Raw genomic sequence first — 5,357 nt, 5'->3', positions numbered from 1 at the left:
CTAGCATCATTGTGTTGTTGCATTGTGTGTTCTAGTTTTACAAAGCTTTCGATGCACGCTGTATTCTACATTTGAAATTTTATGTTATTTCACTAAACTTGTTCTCTGAATTTCAAAAGTTTACATTACTTTATGATAAGTTGTTCTTATTTTCTGTAACCTTTGAATTAATAAATAAATAGAGTGTAACGTTTCGAATCTATTTAATTACTTACTTTGTGAAGATATCAGCAAAATGTCGTTCCAGAGCATGACACCTGTTTTCCATCTTGGGTACTTACTTGTTAGTCTGGAGTCATGTGAGTAATAACACGACCATGTTGAGAGTGTCACCTGCTACTAATCCTTGTAATGAGAGTGTAAGGTGTGTTTCAAATTTATATGGACACGAAAAAAATTAAAGTGTAGTCCAAATTTGCTGCATTAAGTGACAAATGTTTTATTAAAAATAACATGGATTTACATGTTTCCACATTGCAAAATAAGAATTTTAACCAAACATTAACATTTTGTCAATGAAAATAATGTCTATGAAACTCTTATACAAAAAAAACTGTTACATATTTATCCGGACAGGTTTCAAATTGCAAAGTTTTCTTACAATTTAATGGCCAATGTAACCACCATTTAACTTAATTACATTAAATACTNATTTAAAATAAAATTATACTAAAAAACTAATTTCATTGTTTCTTTAATTACCTTATTAAAAATACCTTTTTCAATTGTATCGGGGTCGCGGGTCACTTGGCTTTTATAAAAAGGGAGTCGCCACCCGAAAAAGGTTGGGAACCGTTGTCTTATTACATATTTCTGTTTACCGTGTTACAAAAGGACTCGTGCTTGACACATAGATTTTGAAACATTTACATCTGTGTGCAATTCTACTAGTCGAACTTTAGAAGTTTGTGTATATCGTTAGTATTGTGATGAAATGAGTTGGAAAAGTAACGTAACGAGCATGGACGTGCGCAGAAAATTTTCTAGGGTGAGGAATAGATCGCACACAAATACTTACATTAATAAATGTTTATTTAATTATTTAGTATTTTGGGGTTTTCGGAAATATTCTACATTGTAGAATACAGTATTGCATGGAGGAGTCCTATGTTAGAGAAAGTAAGGTTACACACGTCAATCGCTTATATCGTTATTGTATGCCCAGGGCTTTTATTTTCGGTTGCATAGAACCAATAATACAGTGAAACATTATAAAGTTATTTTTTACCTTTTAGTGCATNATCTTTTAATTATTTTATACATTATTTATATTCGTGCAAATTGTTAATATCTTTTAACATATTTCTGTTTACCGTGTTACAAAAGGACTCGTGCTTGACACATAGATTTTGAAACATTTACATCTGTGCGCAGTTTTACTATTCGAACTTTAGAACTTTGCGTATATCGTTAGTACTGTATTGTGATGAAATGAGTTAGAAAAGTAACGTAACGAGCATAGACGTACGCAGAAAATTTTCTAGGGTGAGGAATAGATCGCACACAAATACTTACATCAATAAATGTTTATTTAATTATTTAGTATTTTGGGGTTTTCAGAAGTATTCTACATTGACGTGCGCAGAAAATTTTCTAGGGTGAGGATCGCACACAAATACTTACATCAATAAATGTTTATTTAATTATTTAGTATTTTGGGATTTTCAGAAGTATTCTACATTGTAGAATACAGTATTGCATGAAAGAGTCCTATGATAGAGAAAGGTTACATACCTCAATCGCTTATATCGTTATTTGTCAAGGCTTTTATTTTCGGTTGCATAAAACCAATAATACAGTAAAACATTATAAAGATATTTTTTTACTTTTAGTGCATTTATATGAATAAAATAGTTTTTTTTAAAGTTTTTTTCGTATTTTTTCTTTCCTAGTTTCTAGTTTTATATATGGAACTTGTTATCTGTTTGGTTTAGCATTTAATTAACTGGAAGTGGCTGAATAACTGAGTTACTAGATTTTATATAGATAGTTCGACTATAAAGGGACAAGGAATTTACTAAATGATGTATAGCGCTATCTGTTATCAGATTTTTTTTAATATTAATTTTTCTTCCAATTTGTTCCAGATGACTCATAATCTAAAAATTCGTATGAGCAGTGTGTTTTTGCAATGTGTGTTCTAGTTTTTACAAAGCTTTCGATGCACGCTGTATTCTACATTTGAAATTTTATGTTATTTCACTAAACTTGTTCTCTGAATTTCAAAAGTTTACATTACTTTATGATAAGTTCTTCTTATTTTCTGTAACCTTTGAATTAATAAATAAATAGAGTGTAACGTTTCAAATCTATTTAATTTACTCACTTTGTGAAGATACCAGCAAAATGTCGTTCCAGAGCATGACACCTGTTTTCCATCTTGGGTACTTTCTTGTTAGTCTGCAGTCATGTGAATAATAACACGACCGTGTTGAGAGTGTCACCTCCTACTAATCCTTGTAATGAGAGTGTACATTGAAAGAGTTGGTACCATGCTACAGTTACAGACATTCGTATTGTTATTCACATAATCTTTATAATAGGCATTATAAGCAAGAATCTGAGATTGGAGAGGAACAGTTTGGCTTTTTGCCCGGAAGGAGTACGACTGATGCTATCTTTGCTGTAAAACAGCTGATGGAAAGGCACAGAGAAATGCAGGGAATGCACATGGTGCTCATAGACCTAGAAAGAGTACCAAGGCAAGAGATATGGAGATGTCTGAGGGAAAAGAATGTTCCAAAAAAATATGTTAAGCTCGTCAAGGAAATGTACGAGGGAGCGGAGACTCAAGTTAAGAGTAGTGTTGACACCACAGAAGGGTTCTTCGTTAATGTTGGTTTACATCAGGGATCGGTCCTTAGCCCTTATTTGTTTGACCTAATAATGGACGTGTTGATGTGTGGCGTGCAGCGTGAGGCTCCGTGGAGTATGATGTTTGCGGATGATAGTGTGCTGTGTGAACTTTCCCAAACCAAGGCTGAGAAGAAACTGGAGGGTTAGAGAAAAGTTTTGGAAAAAAGAAGCATGAAGATTAGCAGAACTAAAACAGCTTATATGACTCTGAATGATAGAGATGAATGTAATATTAAAATCCCAAATGTGCCGCTCTTTTTTGTTCCGAGTTTTTAATATCTTGAAACATTTGTCGAGATGGGAGGAGGATTGAACCCGGAGGTGCAGCATAGAATTCAATGTGGATGGATGAACTGGAGGAAGCTGAGCGGTGTGTTATGCTACAAGTAAATTAGCTGCAATCTGAAAGGAAAATTGTATAAATCAGTTGTTAGTCGAGCGCAGAGCCCAAACAGTTAGAAGTTGAGAGTTGAAATTTAATACACATTAGGGGTACGTCATGAGAATATACACTGAGAAGGGATAGGTCTAAAAACCTATAGCTCAGCTATATGTTATACGGGCCCCTTTTAGGAAGGGAGCCGCGTAGCCCGACAAGATAAGCATTACTCAGTTCTTGGTTGAGTGCGTGTAAAACAGCTTAATGCGGTGTAAAACTGTAGGATAGGTTAGAGGTCGGACTCGAGAGCAAGGAAGGCTGGTCCCCGTTGGGTTGTATCACCAGAGCCAGAGCTCGAGCATTTAACTTGAGTTCGATCTTTATTGTCCATGTCACCTCAGTGATTACTGGGTGTCCGACCTTCCTATGATTATTAAAATAAAAATTTATGTCTACAAGTACGTATCTTCTAATATCAAGACTTATTATACTGGCTTTAGAGATAATGCTACAGAGTTTCACAGAAAACAACTTTTTATTTTATTTAATATATTTGGACACATAAATAATATTGCGTTTCGGACTCTTTCGTCTCGCCTCAGCAGATATTTTTGTAGTTTATTCTATATAAATTAAAGCAATAAAATAATTTTAAAATTACATTTAACATTTTCCGACAAACTTATTTATTTATATGCATTAATAAAATTCTTACAATTTTCAGACTTATTTCTTTCGTTTTTAACTCCACCGGACATTCAATTTTAACCAATAACAACAATAATAGTGTAAATTTAAGCCTATTATATTAATGTTATACATTATATCTGTTTTTTTTTATATTTATTTACTATTTTACAACTTACATCTTTTCCTGTTCAATTTGTCTAACTTTCGATTGTTCATTTTATTTTTCAGACGCGCCCATTCCTCTATGATTCTTCGCCATGATTGGTGCATTTCTCTACCGGTATTACTATTTATTCTGTTATTTTCGTCTAATTATATTGATATGTTCTTAAAGTTGTATTTTGTAATTATTCTTTTCTTTTTTCTTTATTTTTACTGAATTTAATACTATTTCACAGCCTATGGTATTACAGTGCTTCGCTACTACTGAATTTGCATAATTTCTCTTGATTCTAAGATGTGTTTATTTATTCTTATTTTTAGTTTTTTTTTCGTTTCCCCTATATATTTTTTTTCTGGTTTTCCTTCATTTCTATAACATAAATGGTTTTTTGTTGTATTTACTTTTTCCGGTATTATATTAATTCTACTGTTTAATACTTTTTTAGTTTTATCTTAGTGATATACCTTATTTTAACAAAATTTTTTCTTTATCTATTGATTTTAATTTTTATCATTTTCCAGTTTTTTTAACCATTTGTTCAGCAGACTTTTTACATAATCATTTAACATAAACATTTTATTATTTTCTCTTCTTCTTTTTCCTGTGTTTTGATTTTACTAGTTCGTTGTCTTATTTTATTTATATACATTTTAAATATATAAATATTTCATATTTATAGGTGTAACAGATTTATAATTAATTGTTTTGGGTATTTGTATAGGTTTCACGTGTTTTTTATAAATTAATTTATCATCTTTTTTCTCAATTGTTATATCTACATAATTAATACTATTTCGTTTCTTTGTTTCTATTTCAAATTTAACATTTTATTTCATCTCATTAGCTTTATTTATAATTATTTGTTTTCCTTGTATCATATATTATATAATACAGTCATCTATATACTTGTTATAAAATTCTATGCCTTCTATATTTTTAATTTTTTCATCTATTTGTATCATTAATAATTCAGCCAACCTTGGATCTATGCAAGATATAATTCCTATGATTATAATACAGTCTCTTTGTACTCTGTATTACTACAGAGGCAAATTACTTAGAGTTGTTGTATGAGGAAGATACACTCGACGTTCTTTACTTTAAAAAGAAATTACATCCAAATTTATCTAGGTGAACTTCATAGACTTCTATTGATGGTAGTAAGCAGTTACAGTGCCTTCTGTATATATGCTCTGTTTAGGATGACTCCCGTTAAACACGTTACTTAAACCAGTATACTTTCATCAGAAATCTTTTTATCTGTTCTTT

General features: G+C 31.2%; 1 pseudogene; it reads left to right on the top strand.

Annotated features, from left to right (window-relative positions):
- Positions 1-3,153: 3,153 nt before the first annotated feature.
- The window catches only part of LOC111621794, a 4,063-nt pseudogene continuing 1,859 nt past the window's right edge, over positions 3,154-5,357 (top strand).

The sequence above is a fragment of the Centruroides sculpturatus genome, unplaced genomic scaffold, assembly GCF_000671375.1.
Source record: "Centruroides sculpturatus isolate CEXI.00-Female unplaced genomic scaffold, Cexi_2.0 scaffold153, whole genome shotgun sequence".
NCBI classification, from domain to species: domain Eukaryota; kingdom Metazoa; phylum Arthropoda; class Arachnida; order Scorpiones; family Buthidae; genus Centruroides; species Centruroides sculpturatus.
This window is presented reverse-complemented; position numbering and strand designations above follow the sequence as displayed.